The sequence below is a fragment of the Dromaius novaehollandiae genome, chromosome 3 (genome assembly GCF_036370855.1).
Source record: "Dromaius novaehollandiae isolate bDroNov1 chromosome 3, bDroNov1.hap1, whole genome shotgun sequence".
Taxonomy (NCBI): domain Eukaryota; kingdom Metazoa; phylum Chordata; class Aves; order Casuariiformes; family Dromaiidae; genus Dromaius; species Dromaius novaehollandiae.
In genome coordinates, this window is record NC_088100.1 from 3298487 (window position 1) to 3326353 (window position 27867).

Sequence of the window (27867 nt, forward strand, 5' to 3'; positions counted from 1 at the left end):
GAACACAGACATGAGCGTGACAGTTCTCAGGGGAAGGAACTCCTGTGATTTCAATTTTCTTTTTTTTCTTTTCTTTTTTTAAGCAAGCACATTGAGTTCAATGCAAGATCCTGAATCTCCCTGTCCCCTGCTTTTATATGATCTGACGATCATATTTTGGTGTTATATTTAATTTCTTTCTTCTTGCTGGTGCAGCCTGAGATACACACAAGCAGGGAGCTTACTGATTCAACACGGATATGGTGTGATGTTGACTAAGCACAATCTGCTTTAAAATGAAGAAAGCAAACAGGCTGGAGGAGAAATCCTGGAAAATGTTCTGCCTCTCTCACTAACCCATTCAGCTCCAGAGGTGGCTTTTAGCCACAGTGGTCAAAACCCCTTCATAGAAAAGTGGAGCCAATGAATATCTTTAAAATTCCCCATGTGATGAATACCTCGAGCTGCTGCCTGGCAGAGCCGCCAAGTCCCACTGCAAGCCTTGTAAGATGCTTTTGGGCAGCTCTGCTGGGATCAGCTCTTCCCACACTAGACATCTCCATCTGAGCAACTTGTCTAGATTCTCTTTGTACTCAGCAGAGAAAAACAGGCCTGCTGAGAGTGTAATTCATCTCCTGCTAATGTAGATGTCTACAGCAGATGAATCACCCTCTTCTCAGCCTCTTTCTCCCTGCTGGTTATAATGGGAGTTAGGATGACGAGCTCAGAGGGAGACACCTTCACTGGAAACATTTAAAGTTAAGCAAATACATATCACTTCCAGTGTAGGTCTCATGCGAAGCTCAGACCTACTGCTGCCAGGCTCAGTGCCTTTCTGAACCAAGGATCGATGCATCAGCACGCAGACATTTCACTGTGTTCCCTACGAAACCAAAATGTTTCCCCACGCAACTCTGTAGCTGCCAGCTCCTGCTGATGTGGAGAGAGATGCACTGCAGGGCTGCTGAGAGGCTGTGCTCAGGCAATGGGTCCCCTCTTTGTAGGCACTGACAAATGCTGAATGATGGGGCAGCTTTTGGTGGCATGTGCATCTTCCCTGGCCTCTGAAATAGCTCCCTACCCCGGTATCAGTGACCGAATGTGCTGCAGCCTCCACCCAGTTGTCCCTGGGCAGGAGTTGGAGCCAAGTAGCCGAAAGGCTTATTAGTACCTGGCCAGCTTCCAAGCTGTAGGGGTAGTCACAGCTTGAATTTAAGCAGTTGCTCCAAGCGCTTGGGTGAGGGTGCTATAGCCCATCGACTTCACCCCTCCAGATGACAGCTGGCACACTGAAAGAGCTCTGGGAAGCCCTGCCTCTTCGCTTCAACTGGAGAACTCAGAAGGAGAAAAAAATCTGGAGCACATCCCTAGACTGAGTGGTGTGAAGCCAGTCCACTGTAGCCTTCTCCTTGGTGCCTTTTCCTTAATTATAAATCAATGGATGTAGCAGTATTTTTAATCTTTCTCACTCTGCTTACCTTAAAAAGTGTTATTAACGTGGAAGATGAGGTTGTATTTGTCTGTGGAAACCTTGGAAAAATTTAATACAGAGTCAGAATACTGGGCATAGGACATTGCTACAAAGGGAAAATATTGCCCTGGAGCAGCCCTGTTCCTCTCTGACCTAGACAGTAAATGCCAGAGGGACCACTGATGCTGTGTGGGTGTTATATTTAACCACAAGTCTGGACAAGGAGGATTCAGTAGGATTATTAAATCTGTTGTGAACGGTGAGCGTTTACGGGCATTGCTGGAAAAGCAACAGCAACAACAACTGCTCTCTGCTTGTTACATGAGGCCCTAAGTTGGAGGTTTTGCAAACAAATTCACTTCATACAGGCAAAATTCACTGCTGTGTAAAGCCCAGCACTAGGTTCCTGCACCACTTAATTCCTGCTTACATCGCTATGTTAGAGGAGAGTAAGTTTGCATTTTCCTGTACTTTAAAGCCAGTTTAGTTTTAACATTTAATTTTAAGGTTGCACCGCAGGCCCTTGAAGTAGGATTCATCTCACATAGTTCTATGGGTGGATTTAATTGCTTATATGTCCATGACTAAAGCAGTTTAAGATGCTCTGGAGCATCCCTGCTATCTGCAAGGGGCTTGTGATATGACTCCAAACCTACAGGATATCTGCACCCCTTTGGACCACCACTGAGAGGTCAGACAGGATTCTCTAGAGCATCTCAGCTGGCACTAAATATCTGTGTTTAGACAGCTGAATTGAACCCAAGCTGTCTGAAAGCTAGTCATAATCCTAGGACTGGAAATATCTGCAGAGCAAACACAGAGCTGAGACTTCCAGATGAGTTAAGATATCAAACTTTAAGACAGCCTAGGTTCAACTGAGCTGCATCCGGAAAGAGGTCTAGTTCCATCTGAGATGTCCTAGGAAACCCAGAAGATCTAGATGAGCCTAACGGATGGGATTGCCCTTCCACTAGTGGCTGCCCTAAGAAGGCCCAGATCTTTCTTAATTTCTGTGTCTTAAGGGCTGTGTTGCTGTCTTAGAAACCTCGGAGCATCTCAAATTGTACTGTAAGCCTATGTGAAGGCAACTCAGCCGAGACCTCGCTCTCCATTGACTACCCCACATAGACAACTATGTCACAGACACCTTAAATTACGTATCCTGATCTGGAGCTGAATCCTACCTCTTAATTTTGGTGAGGTGAATCTTACCTCTGGAAATCAATTCATTGGCTATGAGTTTAAGAGATTGATCCTGAAATGATATCAATATTAGTTATCTGATTTTGAGTATTAATTATTTCAATGTGTCTGCATGAACCTTCGCAAACCTACAATAATACACACACACTTTTTCACGATACAATTTAAGGCATCTTGTTTTCACCCTCTCTTAGATTTTTGCTATTTATTTACTGAAAACCATTGATAAAAGGGACTGCTTCCCAAAAAGGGGCACACATGCCTGCAGTTGAAGCATGGTCAGACTTCTGGCACTGCTTGGACATTTATTTATTAATTGAACCTGGGGTACATTGCCCCAGGACAAAAAAATAATGATAACACAGTGGAAAGCAGCAGTTAAATCAAGACCTCAATTCTACTGCTATTTGCAAAGTCCAGCCTCTCCTGTAAATGTTTGAGTATCTTCCAGTTGATTGCTGCAGCACAAATGCTCAACCTTTTTCCATGTCAAAGGTAAACTGAGTTAAATATATCTGGCTGTCTGCAAGGGCGAGGCACTGAGAAATTGCAACTCCTATTAGCTTCAGAACAGGGCCTTCTACTGAAATGTTTGTGTAAAGTGCTTAGACATCATCATTGGCATATTCAAATGTACTTACAAGGAAGTGGACTTTACCCACTTCTAATTTGGTCAATTCAGCATTTATCCATTTCTCACAGATACTGACAGGTTAATTAACTCATCTGTTTTATCTACCACCGCATCACTAGATACTACAGTGATGAGCATGGTATAAATGGATGGGTGGTCAGGAGCAGGAGAGAGATACTGGGATGACCCTTCTGGATTTCCATTGAAGTGAGGAAGGATCTCAACTTCTACTAAACACAAATAGGGAAAGTGGGAGCATTCAAGCATTCAGTATCTCAGACCCTTTCTTTGGGTACAGAGAGGAACAGAATAGAACAGAACAGAAAAGGAAAGAAAGGATGGTAGGAGGAAAAATGAGTGTACATCTCTGTGGGCTCTGACCAGACTTTGGCAATGAATCCAGATTTTGTCACAATTCTGTAATTGGCAGTCTTTCCAGAAAAAATGGCATGCAACAGATAAAAGGCATCCTGAAGTTAATCAGAGATGATGCCCAGCAGAGCCACAGGTCACTCAAGCAGCAAACAGCATGGCTTAAAAGACAGGGAACAAGAAGGTATCACAAACAAACAAAATCTCTTTTCCCAAACCACTTTTCTATTGAAACCACTAAATCTTAATGGGTTTGCCAGCCCTCTAGAAATGAGGGCAGGTAAATGCAATTTTACTCACAGGATTCAAGATCAAATTTAACACATTTAACTCAGAAGAAAAGCCAATTATGATGGCTTGACCCACTGGAGTTACTGCAATATGTAATGAAAATATACTTTAAAAAAAAAGAAAAAGAAAGCAGTTTTTGATAAGCAGTTCTAGAAGTCCAGGTCATCCTGGTCAATCTCATCGGAGTCTTCTTTCTTTTTAGAAACCTGAACCTCATCAGTATGTTCATCCTCCTTTAGATCTGCACCTTCAGCATCCATCTGGTCCTCCTCTCCCACAGGATCAGTGCAGGAAGATGCTTTGTCCTCTTCTTCCTCCTCACTGTCAGGATACATCTTTGAAGGCTTGTTGTTCTCATCACTTTGAGTCCCTCCATTGGGAATGTCACTTGTGGGGCTGTCTTTGCATTCCTCCTCTTCATCATCAGACCCTTTTTGGGATTGCTGTGAGAAGTTACCCATGGAAGAATAACAAGAAAAGGTGCCTGCTTTGCTCGAAGTCTCTGATCTTTTGATGTTTCTGTTTCTTCTGGCCTTGGAAGCTTTCCTGTTGCCTGCATCTTTGTGATTTTCATTTGCTTGTTCATAGCCATTACTGGTCAATTCCTCATCATTCTCCTCACATTTGTCACCTCCTTCATTGTTGTTTTCCTCCTTGACCGAGCATGCCTCACTCTCTGACTGTGGGTTTGCTTCTTCCAGCACCTCAGCGTGATCTTGGGTTTCCTGCTCAGCTTCTTCATTTCCTTCTGCATCATCTCCTTCATTGTCATCTGCCCCAGAGTCATCAGCATGTCCTCTGTGTTCAGATGTCTCCTCCTCCTCAGCAGTCCCATCAACCCCACTTTCTGGCTCCTCTGCTTCTCCTTCAGCTTCATCTTCAGCTTTAGACTCCTCTTTGGCTTCCTGCTCTTCATGTTGTGTTTTTTCTTCTTGTTCTTCCTCTTCCCTGTTTGCTTCCTCCTCCTCTTCCTTTGTTTCTTCCTCCTCTTTTGCTTCCTCTTTTTCCTCTTCTGCTTCGTCCTTGTCCTCACTTGTTTTTTCTTTCTCTTCTTCCACTTCCAGTTCCTCCTGTTTTGTTTCTTCTTCATCTTTTTTTGCTTCTTCCTCCTCCTCCTTCGTTTCTTCCTCATCTTCTTTTACTTCCTCTCCCTCCTTTATTTCTTCCTCATCTTCTTTTACTTCCTCCTCCTCCTCTTTGGCTTCTTCCTTCTCTTCTTGCATTTCCTCCTCCTCTTTTGCTTGTTCTTCCTCCTTCACTTCTTCCTCCTCCTCTTTCGTTTCTTCTTCCTCCTCCACTTCCTCCTCCTTTTTTGTTTCTTCTTCCTCCTCCACTTCCTCCTCTTCTTTTGTTTCTTCCTCCTCCACTTCCTCCTCCTCTTTTGTTTCTTCTTCCTCCTCCTTTACTTCCTCCTCCTCCTCTTTTGTCTCTTCTTCTTTCTCCTTCATCTGCTCCTTCTCTTTTGTTTCTTCTTCCTCCATTTCCTCCTCTCCTTTTGTTTCTTCAGTTTCCTCCTCTTTCCCTTTTGTTTCTTCCTCTTCTTCCTTTGTTTCTTCTTCCTCCTCCTCTTTTACTTCTTCTTCCTCCCTTGTTTCTTCTTCTGTTTCCTCTTGTACTTCCTCACCTTTTTCTTCCTCTTCTGTTTCTTCCTCTGCCTCCTCTTTTGTCTCCTCTTCTTCTTCCCTCTCTTTCATTTCTTCCCCTACTTCCTCTACTTCTTCCTTGGTCTCTTCATCTGTAACCTTGTCCTCCATCTCACAGTTTTGACTGCCTGATATTTCAGGTTCTTCTGCATCTTCATTCAGCCCTGAGTCACCCACTTCATTTAATTCTGGCTCCTTTTCTTCATTGCCCTCTACTTCCATCTCACCTGGCTGGAGTTCACCTTCATCATTCTCCATGTTTGCATTGCCGTTCTCTGCTGCTTCCTCTACGGGTTTGCTGGGGACTGTCTTGTTGTCCTGGGCTGCTTCTGAGGCACAGATTTCCTTGTTACCATCTTTCTTCATCTTCAGGATCTGCTGTAAATCAAATGCTTTCATGACTGGGACATTGGTGGCCACTACTGGGTTTCTTGTGGGCTTGGAAACCATTTTTTTCCTCACACAAGAGTCACATGGGCAGTATTCTTCCTCACTTGGTTGTTCATTAATACTGGCCTCAAAAGCTGCATTAAGTGCTAGCTCTTCATCTACATCAAATGATAATTCTGATGTGCCTGCCAGCCTGCTCTGGGTTCCATTCTTGTCACTGAAGAATGACTTATCATGCATAGTCTGCAATCGCCGTCTCCTCTGCTCAGTTTGGAGCGTTGACTCATGCTTGAGTGGTTCACACGGAGGTCTCGGTGTCTTCCTCCCTGCTCTGCTTTTGATCTTCCTCAGCTCCCTCTCTATGCTTTTTTGTATCCTTTTGCTCACATCCTCCTTCAATTCCAGAATCATTTCATCCAGCTGCTGGTCGTTCTGTAGGTTCCACCTGACTTTGAACTCATTCATGGCACTGACATAGTGAGTCATGAACTCCTTCTCAATTTTCTTGAGCAGTCTCAGGACCCAGATGGGGTCCAGATCTGCTCGGTTCTGTTGGACAAGAGATGTGCCCACATCAGTGTCTGCCTCAACACTGTGCCCTGGGTCATTTAGAGACTCTTCAGGTTGCTTTTCCAAATCAGCTTTCAGTTCTGTCTCACCATTGGCGTCACTGATGTTTGTATCACTGGCAGCAGCTAGCTGATCATCTGCCTCCTCAAGATTTTCTTTTGGGAGCTCATCATTTACAGCTTCAGCTCCTTGTTCTCCATTTTCAGCTAATTTGCTATTTTCCTCATTTTCATTTTCTCCCTCTTCCTCCTGACCATCTTCACAGTTACTGCACTGATCCTCCTTATTCTCTTCTGCCTCCTGAATTAGAGAGTTCTCTCTGGTAGACTCTGCTTTTTCCTCACTTTTCAATTTTGAGCAGGCTGTTGAAGGTCGGGATGACTGCTCTTCCTCTTTATCTTGCGCCTCAGCCTCAGTCTGTTCAGTGCCAGTCTCTACAGTTTCCTCTTGTCCAGCTAATTTGGATTCAAAGGTTTTCTGTGCCAATAATGTGCAATCCCTGGCACCAGCTGTAATCTCTTCTCCTGAGCCGCCAGAACCACTGCTAACATCAACCCCAGAGGAGGACATGGGAGTGAAATCATCATCCATGGATTTTGGGACTTTAAACCCAGACCCTGCCTTTGCCTGGTCACTTGCTTGTTGGCCTGAACTTGGACCACTTTTTTCAGCTGTGCATCCAAACCATAGGGCTTGAAAAATATTTAGCAGCTCCATATATCTTGGCTTATTCAAACGTTTTGATTTATCTGATGGATCTTCTGACTCTTCATCAAGGAGCTGGAGACTGGCAAGACAAGTAATCAAACTGTTGGCAGAATCACTCAGTTTTCTCCCCATAGTGGGGGATACTTCAGGCAAGCTGTTTGACCGATCAAATTTTGTTTCATGTTTTGAACTGAGCAAGGCCTTCATGATCTGCACAGAAGTCTGGACAGAGGCTGGCAGGTCCCTTCTGATATTATTTTGGCTTGATGCAACTGACTGGCTGCATTCTGCCTGGTCGGCCTTGGCAGCTTCTGATACCACCTCAGAAGTTTGTTCCTGATTGAGGCATTCTTCACCCTCTTCATTAGTAACACTGGCTTCAGCTGTCTCTTTTCCCACTTCATCCTTTTCTTCATTTTCCTCCTCCTCCACATTCTTTTTCTCAACTTTCTCCTCCTCTGAGATTTCTTCAGCATTTGTGCAGTGTGATACCTCAGTGGTTGCCTCTACACATTCCTCTTCGACATCGTCCATTTCATATTTCATAAGCAATGTTTCTGGAGGGATTTTGCTTAACCACTCTTGCACAACTTCTTCTGGAGATGTATTTGGCAGAGTAGATGGCATTAAATCACTTTCTTCTTCCTGTGTGGCCATGTCTTCTAATGCTTCCTCCACTTTGTCTTTGAAAGAACCATTGTCCTCTTTATTTTTCTTATCTTTTATCTCCATTGCAGTTGATTTAGACCCTAAGGAAGTTGGTTTGGAGGAATCTACAATTTCATTTTGATCTTTTCTCATGGTCAGCACTGACTCAGTACCTACGCTGCTCACGGAGGCATTCTTCAACACGGCTGATCGTATTTTTTGGCTGCTTGGCTTCCCTTTCGGTGGGGCTGGGCAATGCATGCTGCATACTGACGCAGTCTCTGAAACTGATGCTCGGCTGGAGTTTGATGTCTTCACATGAAGATTCCTTGTTTTTCTTTGCCTTGATTTGGAAGATTGAGATATATTTGATTGTGAACACCTGTCATCACTTTCCTGGGATATCTGTGTCAACAAACATTGATCTTTTACTTCTGAGTTTGACGAGACTCTTGAACTGACACTTGTAGGATTTCCATTCTTATTCCCAGTACCGGTTAAGTGGTCACCTTTTGAACATACACTCTCACTCATACTTCCATGTCTTGAAGAAGGGGTCTCTGAATTCAACTTGGAATGACTCTCTCCAGCTTTTCCATTAGGGCTTGAAACACTTGAGCACAGGGATGATGGCTTGCTATTTTCTTCTCTTTGGCTTCTCTTCTTTGAACCTTTTGAGGATTCACTGTAGCCATTAGTGGTACTTTTTGAGCTTTTCTCCTCAGTAATAACAGCAGTTGCCTCTGCTTCACTAGTAGATGAAATGTTTGAGTGAACAGAGCCTGAATTATGAGACATGAGATCTCTGACAGATTTTTTCTTGATTTCACATGAGCTTTTGGAGTAATTAGACACCCTGCTGCATGATCTCAGATCATCTGCATGTAGGGAGTTCTTTTTATTTTGAGTGGATTCAAGAGATGACACAGATATTTCAGACTGTGCATCTAAATGAATATGACTGTTTTTGCTCTTCTTGGATCCTCTGGAAGAGCAAGAGGCATTGCATAGAATGATTTCATCACTGTCACTTCTCTTTCTGTGCCCATCACTAGTTATGGAATGGAGGGTTCCTTGTGTAGAGCATCGTTCACCTTCACTGCTCCCATCTCTGACTGACTGGCTGGGCTTTGTTTTTGCTGATACTGAGCTGACTTCATTGATTTCATTTTCTTCTTGTTCAGCTTCCACCTCTTGAGACTCTTTCCTAGGGCAGGACTCACTGGAGAAGGAGGAGACCACCACATTGTCTTCAGAGTGGTCATCCTGTTCACTCGTTGCTCTTGGTGTGCTACAGTTACTAGACCTGCTGTGCACACTGTTGGCAGGAGTGGAGCACACAGTGTTATCTTCTTCATTTGCCTTCTGAAGGCTGGAGGAGGACATGCTCCTACCCGTGCTACTTATTTCCTCGCGTACATTCTTCTTGCTCTGTCTGGATTGCAGAGATGACCTTGACATGACACTCCCAACTCTGCTGCTTTCAATCTCCTCTGCATCCTCCTTTATGCACTTCACAGAGGAAACCTCAAAGCAATTTTCATCTTCATTTTGTGAATTGGTTTTGCTGTCCTCCTGGTCTTCAGGGGCTTCTTGAGGATCCAGGTTGTTTTCACAGCTTGAATGTGATGCTAAACCCAAGGATGAAGGCCTCTGACTATTGCTCGTGCTTGTCCGGGTGCATTCTTGCTGGTCTTCTCCATCAGAAGCACCTGTAGAAAAATCGCTTCGACATGTACACTTTTTAATGGAACGATAGGCCACCCTGTTCTCTATAGTCTCTGAGTACAATGACGACTCTTGCACAATGTGCTCAGAGAACTCTTCGCTGGATGTGGTATGGAGGCTATCCACAGAAGCCATTTTTTTGTGGACTACCCTTCTTCGGGAAGATGTGCTGGAGCATGATGACCGTTTGTGCCAGGTGCTCCGTACACTGGGCTCTTCTCTCTGTGAACTGTGCATGGGGTTTTTCCAGATGTCATAGTCCTGATGCTTCTTGCCACAGCTGTGACAATGAGCCTCATCACATTCTGATTCCTCAAGTTTTGACATGTAAGAATCAACATCACATGGATATAACAAATCATCTGCCTCTGAGCTGGCTTCTGGGTTCATTTTGTTTATGGGGTCTACTCCACTGTCCTCCTCTACACCTGACTCTTCACAAGGCATCTGGCTCATCAAATTGGACTTTCTGATCTGAGTGGACCACTGCAAAGTCTCATCGTTTAGCAAGCGGAAGCGGACTTTCATCTCTACAGACAAACTGCCATCCTTGTTCACATGTACCCGTTTTTCTATGTCATCATTGACCAAGGAATGGACCAGGTCCCCAGGTTTTGAATGTGAGCAATTGTTTGTGAAAGGCGCACCATTATCTGGTGATGTAGTGAGACCATTTGGATAGGACTTTTCTGACGATAAAGAAAATCTCATTGACCTGTTGCTTGATGCTGACCGTGGATGAATTACACTTTTTTTAGCTTTCAGTCCGAAGTTCACTGGAGTTTTGGAAAAGCAAAGAAACGAAAGGAGAGAAATGTTAACTCATTTGAAGAAGTCAAAAAATATACAGACCGAACCATAAAAATTAGTGAATATTGATATTGCTCCATTAAAGCTAAACGTATGCCAGTTTACCTCATTTGCAAATTTGGCTTTGCATAACTGAAGGCCATAAATGTGAAGTTTTGAATGAATAGTCTGTAGTAAAAGATTCAATACCTTAACATTACTTTTTGGAATCTAAATTGAAACACAGCACTTTTTTGTTGTATTATATAGTGTAATATGTGCCAGGAAGGAAAAACTATGCAGAACAATTTAGTCTCAAAGTTTTCCATTTTTATCACATTGTAAATATTCCTTTATTTACCTAAGCATGTTTTCATTCTTCTTATTCAGTCCAAAGAAGCGTACATGGAGAAATGACCCACTTCTTTAGCTAATGGCCAAGTGTTACACATTTATTCTCCATCATCTATTTACCCACTCTTGTGCCAGGAAGCACAGCTGGGGCAATGTACCCCAGAGCAGCACTCATTCCATACGGACATGTCCCACTATGAATAACTATAATGCGTATCAACACATAAGGTGCAAATGGAAAGGGAAGAGTAAGCTGATGATATTTACAAAGAATAACAGCGGTAGCTGTAGAATCAGTAAAATCAGTGGTAGTACGGGCATTTCAAGAGTTTTAATCCAAGGCACATATCTATGGCCCAGTGCAGTGATTGCACAGATTTATTCAGGTGCTAGATCCTCCAGTGCAAGCAGAGTGCATTGCTATCATGCTGTCTTGCAAGACATGGGTCTAGCTTCTTTCTAATATTTGCCCAGCGTGTTCAGAGCTTACTTGCACACCTCTAGACAACCACTTGTTTCTGTGGGCATGTGGGCAGCTGAGTGGAAGCACTTTAGGAAGGAAGGATGTAACAGGGAACACAACAAACAAGATCCCATGAAATAGCCCCTATCTAACCATCCTTATGCATTTCAGCCAACACGTTTGTTCATTCTCTTGATGGACAGAGAGTTTCAGTTTATTCCCCTCCCCCCTCTAATTTTTTCTGTCTTAAACAGTGAGTGTGGGACTCCTCTGTACTTAAGTTTCTTCAATTAGTTGTCAAAACACTAGTGAGTCTCTCCTGGCTCCTGTTACTGACAGTGGAGAGGAAGAGGCAACTCGAAAGCACAATTCATTTCATCCTGAAACAAATCTCTGATGTAGGTGAGATGAATTGCCCTCTGGAAATGGGCAATTTCTCTTCATTGGCTACAGAAGGTGGCTGGGATAATTACCTTTGATACCAAATAATTCATTATTAGATGTCTAAGAAATATTGTTCTGAACAACCCATAACATACTCCTTCCTGAACATGACCTTTCCATATAAACATGTTTTGTTTCCGAAGAGCTACACTGCAGGTAGCTGTCAGTTCTCTGGAGTTTGGAATGCCCTTCAAAACCTGAAAAGTTATACGGCAGTTAGAGAAAGTATAATAAAGTCTGCAAAACTGAGTCTCCTGACGACAAATACAAAATTTCTAAAATCAGGGCATCTTATGGTCCCCATGCAGTCAAATGCAAAAGTGTTAGTTTTGTGAGACAGACAGACAAGGGGACAGAGGATTCGTGGGAAATCTCAAGGGTTCGGTGAGTCTCAGAGGCAGACACAGGAAAGGAGGGAGTTCTGGAAGGAAAAGGAGACACAGAGATATAAAAGAAGAAGGGAAGTCAGCCAGACACGGGGAGCATGTAAAAGAAAGACTGGAGGGTGTAGGGAGGAAATCCTAGAAGGAAGCCAGAGAAAAAGAAGGGGAGGATGGAAATGGCTGGGAGGCAGAGAGAGGGAAGCACATTTTGCAAATGAGGCAGTGCACATGAAATTTGTGCGTTAGGGCAATACAATAGATGCCTGTATTCTCCATGTTGTGGGACACCGGCCTGGAGACAACTTTTGGCTTAAGAGCAAGCTACGCTATGCAATAAGCCCCTGAGATTTTCTTACTTTCATTGTTTTCATTGATATTGTTGCCATTGGAATGGGGAGCCAGGCTGGGCAGCTTCTCAATGGAGTGTTTCCTCAAATTCTCCATCGACACAGGTTTAAATGGTTCCCGGCCCACACACACCAGCACACTGGGACAGTGAAGCAGAGCCTGCATGCTGTCGATCTAGAAAGAAAAGAGCAAGTGGATTGCCATAAGTTGATGGTGCAGACCTAGGTTTTACTTTCCAGGCCCAGAATCACTTGATGTTTAGATAACCCAGCTAAAATAAACATCATTATGGAGACAGTACAAATAGTAGAGAACTTAAGGCTCTACCACAGGCTATTGGCAGACTCCATCGCAGTGCAATTCCATTGAAGGAGAAGTCATGCTATGTCTTCATCAGATCTCACAAGATCAGGCAAGGCGTGGGAGAGACTGCCTAAGAGAGAAAATATCTCATTTATGGGAAGGTTCTACATCTTCTGGGAAAGACATAAGCATGATCAATGTGGGATTGAGGAAGGGGATGGAAGTGGTGACTTCAGGTTCCCTTATAGAGCATTATCTTCTCCAATTCTTCTAATTTCTGTGTGGGACAGCAATGCTGCATTCCAGGTTGATCATTAATTGTCCTCCTTCCTCTACTGAGGAAGAGAAGAGAACTGTGACTTCCCCTAATACGGTCTCAAATATTACCTCCAGCATTACCTCATTACTGCACAGTGTGGGACACTGTCCCTCAGTGTGGGACAGCCCTGTGAAGGACTCCTGGTTCCTCTCAGGAGAACCCAGGCTAACAGACTGCCTCTTCATCTCCATCTCATGACCTGTTCCTGGGTTATACACAAAGTCCTTAACACTTTTGGTAAATTTTCTTACAGTAAAGCACGCAACATCCACTTTTGAGGAGGCATACACAACAAAATCCGGTTGTCTTCCCATTACTTTTTATTCACCGTTTGCACTATAACAACACCTGTGCCCTGAGACCCGTTGTGTTTGGTGCTGTAAAAAAGCACAGTAAGAGAGGCTTTGCTCTCTAGAGCTTACAGTAAACAACACTTTGTGAAGCAACAAGAATCCTGTGTCTATATGATTAGTTTCATGAAGCAGAAACAGGAAATATCCCCAAAAGCTCAGTCTATCCACTTATGTCTATTGGCTCTCATTTCTGCCCATATATCTGCTTTTGGGCCATGTATTTCTAAAGGAAACATCTTTCTAGCTTACTCAGAAAGTGTACAGAAAGCCTATAATTTAATAAATGATAATATTTTGAGTAGGTTTTTGTCTCCTATATATTTCTTTTCCTTCTTTACTTTCCTGTTTCTGTTTTATTCCTTTAGTGAGGTCTTTCCACGTGTCCTCATACAGGTAGAAAAAAAGGTGAGAAAAAGGAGGAAGAGAAAAGGAAAAAGAGGGAGAGAAAGAAGAAAAATAGGAAAGAAAACCCCTCCTAATCCAATAAAAAACAACCTGCCTTTAAAAGCCCACTAAGTTTAGTATATGTTTTTATTTGTAAAGGCCATTTTTTCAAAGAAAGCTATTTTTTATGCAGGATATTTCCTCACATGGTACTGTGTCTTTATGTAGATATTTCCATCACACTCCTCACTGCTGTGTTGTGTGTGCAGAAAATAGATGGTGCCAAAGACACAGCTCCAGGAATCAGTGGAATCTGGATCACAGCTGAGTTATTGAATTTTTATGTACTACAAAAATCAAATTCTTTCATATGGAATACACTCATGCTATGCTGTTTAAAATAAAGGGCCTGTCCTGTAGCACATAGGGCATCATCAGCTCTTTAGCGGTATTCATACCTACAAAATAGATCTTCTTTTTCAAAATATCATGCAAGCTTAACCTCTCTGCATTACTCAATTACAAAAAAATCACTTTAGTCTGGGAAGTCAGCACTTTCAACACTTCATTGTTAAAAACATTTAAGTAGTTAGAAATACACCTGCATGTCTCAGAAGGGTTAAAGAAATCCTTTTTCCTGTGTTGATTTGGTTAAATACAATGCCCATTCTGTCAGGGGAATACAGTGCTGTGGAGTTCAGATAATAGTTCATCTCAGTTTGCTCCACAAAACACCTCGCCCACATTTCTGTATGAATCCTGTCCTCTTAACAACAAGCCACAAAGTCTCACTTCATTGGCTATACAGATGACATCACTCTTCAAGGCAATCAGTATGATATGTTTCACTAGATATAAATTATCTCCAAACACAGTGTCCCTTAGGTCTCTATCAACTTGCAGCTCACTCCGTGTCTCCCAGGATGAGATCCACGCATTGCTTCTTAAATTTGCCCATCCCCCCCAAGGGATGTACACAAAATTATTTCCCATATGAAAGGATCAGATCCTGAACCTCCAGGCATGTAAGTGCCTCCTCATGCTACTGAATGGGCTGAGTGAAATCCTGGCCCCATTTCAACCAGTGATGGGACTCCCACTGGCTTTCTTGGAGCCTGCATCTCCCTGCTTACAACCAGGAATCAAGACTAAAACTAGGAGCTTTCTTTTGCTAGAGAAGCAATCCCATTACTCTACTTGGATGTAACAACCACTGGGGAGAGAGTTATTACGACTCTTGTGAAATTGTGCTTCCCATGCAGTTTGTCATCGATTTTCATGGTGGGGGAGGAAACAGAACATTAAACAGCAAATTGATAAAGTGGCTGCAGAGACTGGATTAGAGGTATGGCAGTGCCACCACGGCTAAAAGCAGACACAGTAGCTATTCACGTTTTGGAAGAATGTGAATCCCAGAGAAAGAGATGAAATATGAGAGCTGATTAAATGAAATTATGGAAAAATAATCTGATGATGATCTGCTGTTCAAGAAGGAGTAGGAGGTGGGAATAGTCTTGCAGAGAAGATACTATGCATTCCAGCACACGGGATGCTGTTGTCTGAAGTTGCCTAGGAGCTGAGATGCGCCTCCCAGAGCACAGTCCTACTCCAGCTCTCCGGGTTTTATTAGATAACTCCACAATAATCATTTTGGGACCCTATGCTTTGTACAGTGCTTTTCATAAGGAATTCTTCTATAAGTAGTGAAAAACAAAACAAAGAACAGGCATCCTTCCATAAAGGTTGGAAACAAGGGACGGGATGATAATAGTTAGGTTTTGCTTCACATTTGGACATGTAAAAGCTAGATGTCTAGGACTGAGCTAGTCAACCAAGGCTATATAGTCATGTAAAGAGGGTAATTCATGTACCCTGCATTGGCCACCTCTCCTAGTGTGAGACAAATCATCCTCTTTCTTCTTTGGCATAGGAGGAGCCTGGAATGATGACGACATAGGCAGACAACTAAACTGAGGCAGACTACTCAAAAGTTATCAGAAAGCATCATCTGCTGTGAATATAGAGTAGCAGCCTCCAGGATCCTAGCCCTGTGCTCCTTCTGCCATGCTATTTTATTTGAATGAGTTGTTGCTGTTAATTGCTGTCATGTTTTACAAATACAGTCATTATTAACTTCAGCTGTATAGTGTCACATGTGGTGTAATGCTGATATAAGGGAAAACAAAATAGAACATGTCAGGCTCAAAATTACAGGTCTGGCCTAAAGCAGAGAAACCACTGCTAGAGCACAAATTAGATCATTTTTAAAGGGCACTTTACTTCCATGCAATCTGTGAAATCCCACGACTTCAGAGGCCTTTGTTGTCTGACCCATATTGTATTGGATTATATATTTATTTATTTATACAGGAAATTCCATTTAAACATAAGAAAAAACTTTTTTACTTTTGAAACTTTTTTGAAGGTGGTCAAACACGGGTTGCCCAGAGAGGTTGTTGAGTCTCCATCCTTGGAGATATTCAAAGCCTGACTGGATGTTGATTTTGAATACAATGTCTAGAGCAACCTGCTCTAGGAGACCCATGCTTTGAGCAGGGGGTTACATGAGATCTCCAGATGTCCCTTCCAGCATTGACAATACTGTAATTCTGTGATTTATTGTAAGATGGGGCTGTTATTTTCACATAGGCATCAGACAGCCTGAGGAATAGTGTGGTGGGATTGAAAGAGTACGAGGCAGATATTTCTATCTGCCTTAGCTGTCACAATTAGCAGAGAGAAATAAATGCCATTAGGGTGGGAAGCATTTCATTCTAAAGCAGGCATCTAACACAGGTCAATGAATCACACCTTAAAGGTGTCTCTTTCTCTCCATTGACTGGAAAGAGAGACTATGCACTATCTCAGATGCCAACACCTGCATCTATAAAGACTAAATTCTCACTCCTATTTCTATTCCAGGAATTAGATAGAGCTTTGCATGCAGTGCCATTGCCCCATATGGGTAAATGTTGCCTAAAATGTTCCCTTAAATGACACCTTAAATGTTTTTGGTGTTTTCTTTTGTGGCAGAGGAGAAAGAGGGGAGAAAATCAGGGCATGCCCATAAATCCTATGCCATGCCTGCCAGCCCTGTGTCTTGGATCCCTGGTGTAACTCAAAAGGCTCTAGATGCCTAATCTTAGACAAGTAAACCTGTCCTTTGGCACCAACACAGAGGGAGATGAATCACTCTAGCCTCTATCAACAGGACTAACTAGATCTTTGTGGACTGTGTGATGATGGCAATGTGTATACCTACCACACCAGTAGACCTATTTGCATAGAGGCCTGAATGAATTAACTTATTCTTGCACTGAATCCTGCCCTTAGCTCATAGATAGACAGTTAGAATTCAGTGTCTTCATTTCCAAGCTGAATCTGAATATTTAGTAACTTGAAAAAGATTCCAGTCTGTTATAATTGAACTGTCAGGATTAAAATGGAAGAAAATGAACTGCTTATGATAAAGATCTTTGAGGGAGTTTAGGAAAACACATGAGTAAGGTTTCTTTGGATTGCTCAACACTTTGCTCAGGCTCCGTTCAAGCCCTCCTTCGAGTTCCCTGAGAGCAATCACCCTATCACATGAACTCATGGACAGGGCTGTGCACAGCTCAAGGCAGCTCAAAATTCAGTCATAAAATCCACTAAGTAGAATGTACAGGGAAACGATCTGTAGTAGTTTGCACTCATCGGTTGAAATACGCTCCTGCTAAAGTTTCGTTGTATAACACCTGACAACGAAATGATGGCTCTCAGCCCTACTAAGATGGCTCTCAGCCTGATCAAAATCCCACTGCAACCAAAGGAGAGAAACTTGTTGACCTCTGCAGACTTGGGATCCGGAACCAAGAGAATTAGGGAGGCTGTGATTGAAGTTTTGGACCAGAAAGCTGAAAACTTGATCTCTGTACCTGTATCCCTTGAACTGTCCTTGTTCATATCACTCAGCTTCTAGTCCACAAAGTACTGTGGTGCCTTAAAGACCAGGTGCTGCCATGTGAAAAATGTTGCAATTTGCTGTGCTTTAAATTTACACGCACAGACTATTCCAAGGAAATGTCACCTTTGTCTTTATGTTTTATTAAAATGGTTGCACTTATGACAATAAAATTGTGACTTTGCAAAGCAGTAAACTTTTGTTTATTTGTATACTGCATTATTCCCATAACTGCTTGTCAGGAGGAACTCCTTGTCATAGTGGGATATAAATCATGTATGGATTGGTTCAAAACAACTAGGCATTCTTTCAATTAAAAATGGTTCAGAGATATTACTCTAAGCCCCACTGGGGAGACCATCACGTGTGAGGTGGAAATAAAAGGACACCCCCTCTTCTGAACTATGCCTTTTCTGTCAATGTGGTTGCAATGCAGTTTGGAGACTGGATTGTCTCCTTGAATGTCACTGTAGATCACCTAGCACAATGGGGCTGTGATCTCGGCAAGGACCTCTAGGTGCTACTGCAACACAATTAATACTATAATTGTCATCCATACCTAAATGGGAGAGAGACAAACATAAAAGCTCTAAAATAAGGAATCTGATGCTTGTGGTAGAGAACATGCTCTCCTCTGGTTCTTCCCAGAATCCGCAGAAGCTGAATACAAATATCAGTCTCTGATGAGGTTAAAATGCAGGGAAATAGTCTTTGCTTTTCCTCTGCTGGCTACTGGCCAAACAAAGAAATTTGAAAGAGAGAGACGGAATGGAGAAGTAATGAAAGACATAGTTGAGATCACAAGTCTATAAGCTGATCCGCCTTCCAGAGGAGTGATGAGATGCGAGGGAGAAACAGGAAAAGCTTGTAATAGACATGTTCAAGAAGGCTAACGGGCTGAGTTCATTGCCATGCTGACTCATATTGCCTCGTTTCCTTGTGCTCTTTCATCTGTTCTCTTTTGTCTTTCATCCAGATTTACAACTCTCTGGAGTGCGCAAGGCCCTTTGGCTCCGTAATTGCACTGCGCTGAGCACAGAGGGATCCAGTCTCTGAGCTGGGGTGTCCCAGTTTAACAGTAATAAATATTGTATTTTATTCACATGAGGAACCCGGTTTCCCCTCCGTCCCCCAGATTTTGCACAGAAGGAATTAGAGAGTGGCGCTTCTGGGGAGTGGCTTTTTAAAGCTATGCTAATCTGTTGGTCAGAGGGTGAATCATGGGGTGTAGCCACTCCATGCCCACATACATATTAGCAAATTAGCAGAAGAAAAGAAGGCGGAAGGTAAAGGAAAGTGCTTTGCTTGACTTCACTTTCGCTAACATGGGCAACCCCCCCCCCCCCCCAACGAAAATGAAACGCCCCATTTCTGTCTGTGGAGAGGCTGGTGGAGCGAATGGACGTGGCACGGGTGTGTACTTCATTAGCAGCCAGGAGGTTCTCCCATCGCATCAGAAGAAAGGTAGAGCGCGACCTGACATTGAACTGAAAGTAGGGACCTGCTGCATAGAAATATAGGACTGGGCAGGTGAGAGAATGGATCTGATCTTCTGCAAATTGTAGCACCCAACTAATCAGTTCAGAAAAGTCTACACGACATCCCTTCCTCTCCCACATTGGAGCTCACATGATCTCCAACACCTCATATCAAATCTTAGGCCCCAAAACCCACCTGCAGGAAGCAGGACAGATGGCAGTGTCCTAAGCTCCTGCAATAGCAGGGAACCTTCTACGTGTAAATGACATATTGTTACCATTATTTGATAATTATATCATTGAAACATGAACCAATCCATCAGTCCAGATTCTGTATTGTAGCTGAAATGCAGTAATGTAAATGGTTTGCCATACTAGCACTTCTCAAAACATCAGTCTCTACTAGAACTGTTCAGACATGGGCTGCAGGAAAGCTTTTCTTACAAGCTTGTCTAGATTTCTGTTTTGACCACTGCGTAAACCTGCATGAAAAATGATAGCTTTGGGATTTGCGATCTGGAAATCAGGCCATGTAGCACTCAAGGAGACAGGTGAAATATGTGAAAGATAGAGTATTAATGCACTGTACTTCTTTCTTAGTCAACCACTGGCAAAGATTATGTTTACCTATTATACTGCTGGCAGCTTTTCCTGGAGTACTCACAGATGCCTTTCCCCTCTGTATGACACTTTACACATGCATAAAGTAAATGATCTGCTTTTGGCCCTGGAAATGGTCTGGATGAAAGTGTCCTTCAGCAGTCCATGAGAAACACTGCAATCAGAAGGTTCAATGGCCACTGGAAATCATTTGGGTAGCAGCAGAAGACAAGCACTGCAAGGAAAAAGGGGAAGGAAGAGGAAAGACTGAAAAAAAAGGAGTATGAAATAGAAGAAAAGTTTCTGAGAAACAGGTGAGGAGGACAAAGAAAAGGGGAAGGAATCAGACTGACAGCCCAGGTCAGCTTGGAGGACAGGCTGGTAGGATCCTGTGAGGGCTGCCATGGTTACTGCTGCTGCAGAGGGTAAGACCATGGGTGTCTTTCGGAGACTCCAGCTGAGCACTGGTTTGAGCTGGTGCTGACGCCATATCAAACTGACTTCATACGCAAGCTTTTGATGGCCTTTTCCTTGCCAACCCACCCCATCAGCTCAGTATGAAGTCTGACACTGAAGACTGTTAAAACTGTGAATCTGCAAGATAAACAGTCTTGAAATCACTATTAAGTGTGCAGATTTCAACACCCCAAAGAGGAAGGTGTTTCTTGGAAAGTTTCTGTCAAAGATTTTCCACCTTCTGACACGCTGCAATTTCTTGCTAGAATCTGAGTCCACCAGCCGCACCTTTGGCACCAGGTCCATCCAACATCAGCATTTGAAAATCATGAGTCAGGCTAATATCCACCCCACCCCAAGAACCTGTCCTCATCCTCTCCGAGTGCAGGATTAGCTTAAAAATTGACAAGTCTTTCAAAAATGCTAAGCATTCAGTTTTGATTAGCTTCGTGGTGACTGAGTCAGCAGGAATGATTTGGTGTATGAGATCAAGTTTTACCCTGTGACCAGAAGTTCTCAAAACTTACTCTTTTTGCATAGAAGCTAAAGGCACATCAACACCATGGATGAAAAGTTACTCCAGCTAGAAGCTGCTGGGGGGAGCACAACCTAGAGGAACTTCAACTAGCTGTAAGTGAATGCGCCAGGACCAAGTATATAAATCCTACTGCTTCTAGATCCAGCTTATAAGTCCATATTGCATTGCACCATGGTCTTACCATCCTGGGCATCTCCTAGCTTGAGCAAATGTGCATTTTGCTTCCTTGAGCACTAGGGATACAGCCTAGGATGCTCAGGTAATCATCTGACGAAAGAATCTCAGAGCATAAAGAGAAACAAATCAAGTTGGAAATCCTAGTTTAACTGGAGTTTTCTTCTTACCGAGGCCAGCGTTTCACCCCCAATATTGCAAAGCTTATAGCACAAACATGAAAGCTGGCAACATGGTAGAAGCAGCCCCATTGACGTTAATTGAATTTGTTTCAGAAAAAGTGTGTCAAAAGAGAACCAGAACTAGCTTACTGAGTTGTATCAAAGTCCTTTGCATTCACTGCTCTGAGCGTTAAAGAAGAAGAAAATTGATGAAAATGCAGACAATGTCATCTTTTCCTTTTGCATTATTGGTAAAAACTTCAAAAACTGCATTTGGAAAACTAGAATTCCCTATGAAAAAACCTGCTTTTCCTGTAGAAATTCATTGCAGAAACAATGATTCTTATTTAAAGAAAATTCACATTTTTTCCAGGAGATGGTGGAATTTTTCTGTTCTTGGTACCCTCGGTAAATGAATAAATAGAATCATCACGTTCACAAATATTATAGCATATATTCAATAATATTATTAGAAATGTCTTCAAGCTGGATTAAATTCAAAAGAACTAGAGCGTAATTACACTTTGCTACATTAGTATTGAGAGAACAATATCTCCTTAGGCTAAAGGAATTATTTGCATTTGGTATATGTTAGATAAGAAAGTATTAGACTTGGTATATGTTAGATAAGAAAGTGGCTAGCACGCAGAGTCCATTTAGTTACATCTTGTAAGGCAACGGGCCAAATGATTTCAGGGCATCTCAAAGGTTCATGAAACACACCTTCTTATGGATCAGGTTCATGGAAAGTTTTGCTGAGGTTTACAGATCACTTGTGCAAATCTTGTTGGAGTCATTGTGGTTTTGGAGTGGAACCAGAGAATATCGAACCTGAAACCTGTGGTTTGTTTTCAGACTATGAGTCACGTGCATATGGTGGGTGGAAAGTGGTCCAGCCTGCTTGATAACAACGGTTTGAACCAGATGAGGGTCTGAACTTAACTGCAATTATTTATATCTGAAAAACAGCATGACACCAAGAGTCACAGTGAAAATGTCAAATGGGAATGAGAAAATGAACTATCCCAAGGAAGGAAATTACTACTTCTCTTATCTTATTGGTTACATATACATCACGCTTTAAACGGGCACATTTGCCTCCACGTGTCTCGTTTCCCTCTTCCAGTTCCATCAGGGTCTTGATGACACTAGTCAAAGACAGACAGGTTTTGTGGACAGCCCAGATGTGAGCAGCCTAGACGATGCCTGCGGGCAATCTACAGATGTCCTAGGAATGGCTAAACGGCTATTTAAATCTCAGTCAGGAAATGGGTCAGACAAGTCTGTTTCCTGGCCTTGCACCCTAAGGTCACTATAGATGCAACCATTATTAAGGATGATTTAGTACTAATAGTTTGGCCAACAACTTTACTAATAACAACTAAAAATAAAGGTTATGTATTTAATAGTAAATTAAATAATGCCAGATCCAAGGCACTGGAACACAATTTTGTTTATTATTAAATTGTTAGAATAGTCTTAGGTGCATTTAAGGCCTGGATCAACTGTCATTCTCCCAAGCAATCCCTAGGCAGAGCTGGGGGTTAGCACAAGTGAGAGACCTTTTCCAATAAGTAGTCTGGATGTGGCTGCCCAGTTTTGGATGCTGAGAGAATTAGACCCTTTTTGGAGGTTATATAGTAGGGATACAACCAGATTGTGCCATTTGGCCTCTGGGCCAGAGAAAGACCTCTGATAATATTTCATTTATTGCAATTGCTGTAGCCAATGATGCTCCTTCTGGGTTGGAGAGATGTTAGTCTACAAGTTGCTGGAGGCTGGCTGGGGAATAAATCTCTTCATATGTGCCCTCTTCTTCCCCAGGGACTGCTACAACTGGCCACTGCCAAAGATGGCTTGATTTGACCCCAAATTAGACTTACCATGGTACCTAGTGTAGCTAATCTTCTACATTCTCAAGCTAGTGGTGCATGAAGAAGCCTTCCTTAATTCATGATTGTTCCCCAGATTAGCTCACACAGTAATTCACTGATCCCTTGAGGAAATTTTGTTGTATATAGTGCTTGTTCTGCAATATTCTCTCTTGTGGAGTTTAAAGGAATAGAGGGTCTTTCTGGTCATCTGCTCTGCCTCTCTGCATAACAGACTAGATCAGCCTATCTATCATCAAATATAATAACTTAGGCTCAGCCTTGAGTGTGCCTAAGCAAAAAACACCCAAGTCTTGGCCTGACACCAACAAACATAAAACTGGCCGCAGCCGTTGGAAAACTCCTCTGCTGGTTGAGAAATCCCATTGGAGAAGCTCATGGTAATTGCTACCAGTAGCTGTAAACTATGTAGACTATTTGCCATGACACAGTGTGGTTTCAAACACCATACAAGAAAGGGTACTGGATTTTAAGAAAGAGTTGGCATTTGTTTTTATTTAAGACAGTCAGCAAATGGATGGTCTTGTGATTCAAGAGTAAATGGAAGAGCCAGGATATCTGGGACTAGGTGTGCTGGGCTACTATGGCTTAAAGCAGTCCTCATGATCTTTTGTCATTTCTTTTTTAACGCAGAACTGATGTCCCTAGCAAACTAGATAAGCTGTAATTTTCAACTGTCTCATCAGCAAGGAGATCTTCAGTTGTTAAGTCCCATGTCTTATGTTTGCTAGTATTTAAATATCTGTAGCACTTTAGAAAAGTGTATAAAGACTTAAGACTGGATTAATTTCTCCTAATTTCAGTTGACTAGTCTGAATCAGCCTTCTGGTATGCCTCTATAGTCAATAAAAAGAGGCAATCACCTCCCACAGGCAAAATGACCCCCATCTCAAATGTCTAATAAGCTGATCAGATTTAGATGAAATGAATACAGGCCTATCTGTCCTTCAGTGTGCAAACTTAATTGCACAAATAAAAAGTTTCACTGGCAAGTTAATGGCAGTCAATGTTAACCTGACTAACAGACACTGAAAACCAGTGCTCATCCTGTTAGTACGCTGGAATCACAGCAACTAAAACTTTGACCTGAAAACAGCAACATGATTTACACTCGCTGAAAATTTAACTGCTGTTTTCTAAGTTAAAAGCAAATAAACCTTCTATGCAATGCCATGTTCATCAAATGACTATTTTGATTTAGAAATTGACAACAAGAATCATTGTTTGCGTTGGGAAGAAGGATTTTTGACTCTACGGAAATCAGTGTCCACATACTCCAGCTCCTATTCACCTCTGTGGGGCTCGCTCTTCATTCCTAGTAGGCATTCTGTCTGATGAAAAAAAGGTACAAAAAAGCAATCATTTGCTTACATTGGCACAAAAATCAGTCTGCTGTTACTGCATGCCATATCAGTTTCACCTGATTCAAAGCTTCAGGAATTAGAATAAAAATTCAAATGTCAACAGTACCACTCTAGATTTATACTAACATTGGAATCAGAATCTTTCAATTAATATATCTACTGACCTGAGTTCTGCATAATTATTATTGATTAATTCTGAATTCATAGCAGTGAAAGAGTCCTTCGGACTAAAGAGAAATCAAGGCCCCATAATACTGAGCACTGAAGAAACAACCAACGAAGAGAATAACCTTTCCACAGGAAGCTCATAAAGTACAATTTTGAAAACATGCAAGAGGTGAATAAGCAGACAAATGGGAGCAAGAAAAGACAGAGTAAGAGCAAAATAAGTATGGTCACAAAAGTAAGATCTCAGCAGGCCTCCAGTGGATCTTGACCCTACAACAAGACCCTTCAGCCTGCTATCAAATCCATCTGTCTTAGGATTCTGCATAGCTGCCCATGACCTTCTTATGACTTTTTCCACAGAAAAAAAAGATAAAATGTTCAGCTCTTTACTGGCTTCATAAAAACATTAGCGTTTCTTCCTTTTTAGGTAAAACCTTAGGGTAAAGACAACTGGGGAAAAAAAAGAGGAAATAAAGTCTACTAAAATAAATGAGACAGCACGATTTTTTTCCAAAGAGTAAAAAGTACTAATGTGCAACAACCTGTGAGACTTTTGGTCCAAACGTGTATTTCCCTGTGAGTTACAATTAAATTCAATGTAAAAGTTTAGTGGAAACATTTGTGGATGACGTGAACTAACAAAAGGAAGAAAAAACTTTTCTGCTTTTTCAAATTATTAGTACATGAAAAGAACACACACAAAAAAGCCTGTTCTACATGTGTCTCAATTTATACCTACATAAGGGTAAAATGGGAAACCAAAGCCTTGTAATTTTGAAGTGTTTTAGGTTTATCAAAAAAAGTTACAGAACGCAAAACTGAGGTGCTGGGATGATGTATGCCAAGCATACTTTCAGTTTCAGAGGTGATTTAACTTATCTTAATGTTCAAGTTTAGATCTTGAGCTGTAATAGAAGAACAAAACAAAAGGAGATTGAAGGGGCAACACTCTCAGCCCTACAAACAGTACTTTCATCTATGGAAGAAGAGATGGATTCATCTGTAGTACAGGAAATTTTTCTTCTTACTGTTCAGTTTTCAAGAGACCAAGTTAAAACTAGCAGCACAAAAGACATTGTGATTCTGCTATTAAATGCTGTGAATCACATTATTCTAAGCCAGACAATTATAAAGTCAATCAAGCAATAGTCCAGATATACAAACTATTGCATTGCTATTCAGCTAATCCGTCAAATCATGCGAATGAATGTCAGAAGTCATCATCTGCAACCCCACCTCTTCCTTCCCCCCCCCCCCGCAATAGTTGCCTCTGTAACAAAAAGGCTTGTGACAGTACACATAGACAATCCAAAGATAAGAGAAGTTAGCAACACTTTAAAATGAGAATTCAAATTATTATTCAAAGAGAATAATATCAGGAACAGGGAAATACTCAAGAAACATAAAGCATCCAGACACCTTTGAGCAATCATGGAAGAACAGAGACATGACTTCATTGTTACCAATAGAAAAAATGCAGACGTACCTATGAAGACAAGAAGAAGTCAAAATTAATCTTGAGCACCAGCCAAAGGAGTTTATTTCAGGAAATCCCCTAGACTGTGCAGTAAATTCACACCTTTCAGTCCTCAAAGAAACCATCTGTATCTGGTGAAAATGCTGGGACACATTCAGTAGTGCATAAGGAACAGAGATGCAAAGATGCTGAAGATGAAGTATAATAAAAATTCAACAGAAGAGCAGAAATAGGGTAGAGGACCCTCAAGAAAGTAAAAGACTGGAAAAGACCCAAGACCAAAGGACTTTGCACCCAAGACTATCCAGGAAGTCCTAACAGGAATGATGACTGCATAAGCAGTGAAGAGCAGTTAAACAGCAAGAGGTAAGCGATTAAAATTAAGGGAGGCAAAGAATCACTCTGAAAGATTCTCCAGTAAAGATATTAACAGTCATGCATTTTCTAGCTATGCAGAAGCTGGTAACATTGATCAGGCTGGACCTATAGTTACCCAGTAAGAAATGGACATTATCTCCTGAAGAGAGCTATGTAGCTTGGCACTTAAAACAGGGCTCCACTGTCAGCAAAGATGTTAGCATGCAAAACACAGCAGGTACCATCAGGTTCAAATACTTCACAGTGACGACTTCTGGTCATTTATTACCTATGACATCCCAGTCCTGTCTTGTCAAGTCCTGACATGTTAGAATGGCAGATTGGACTCTGGAAGAATAGAAATCTTTAGACAGGATGATCAGGAAACAATTCAACGCTGCAGAGCTGAAAACGCAAAAGATAACTGCATGTCTAGATGGAAAGAAAAATGGACGTTGAAGAATAGTGAAGATATTGTGTTTAGGGAGTGTGTATTTATTGTACATCTCAGGTAAAATATTACTCTTTGCAGTGACTAGAAGGAAAACGAAAAGGTTTGATGATGACTAGAAGGAAAATTGTGGAAAACCCATTTAAGAATCACAAGGAGAATATTAAGACTGCATTAAGAGGTAGAAGGTAAAACCCTTCTTTGGAAATATGGGTGCAGATTCTCAAGAATGGAAGTGAAGAGATAGTTACTAAGTTATATGAGATTATTATCCCCATACAGCCTGGACAGGAGTCCAGGTCTTGAAAACCAGAAATTTCACTGACAAAATGAACTACTTATCCCTAGATTATAACATACCTTGGTCACAAGGTTGTGCTTTTTTTTCTAATTCAAGTTGGCTACCTTTGTACTGGTGAACTAAGTAGGACCAGAGCCCATGCTTCACGGTGGAGGCCAACTGGTGGAGTCTAGCCACTCTAATACTGGGTGGCCACATCCAAACTGCCTACGGGAAATGGTCCCAGGCCCTAACTCTCAAACTGTGCCCGGGAATTGTTTGAGACACTACTCCTCTGGGCCAAGACCAAGCCATGGAGGATGTTAACAATTTAGCAGTGTGAAGGAGAGAGAGCTAGAGTCCTGGTCTGACACTTTTTAATTTGGCAGTATCGCTGTAGTTGTCATACATTGCAAAAGGCATAATCAAAAACCTACCATCCTGTGAAAACCTTTGGGACTTCACCTTGCAAATAACAAGACTGATGGAAGCTAGAAGACCAGAACCTAAATGATTCTGAAGGTGTCTAAGGTAGACACCTACTTTTGGCTAGCTCCAAGTTCAACTGACTGTGTTGGCTAAGCCTCAACAACTCTGCAGGAACTTGGACACATACCTTGCTTATAGACACTGATATTTAGACACCGAAGTTTAGATAGGAGAATCTGGAGTGAATCCAAGCCTAGATAGCTACACTCATTTAGAGAGTTACCTAGAAATTGCCTGTTCCTTTCCATTGACTATTGAAATA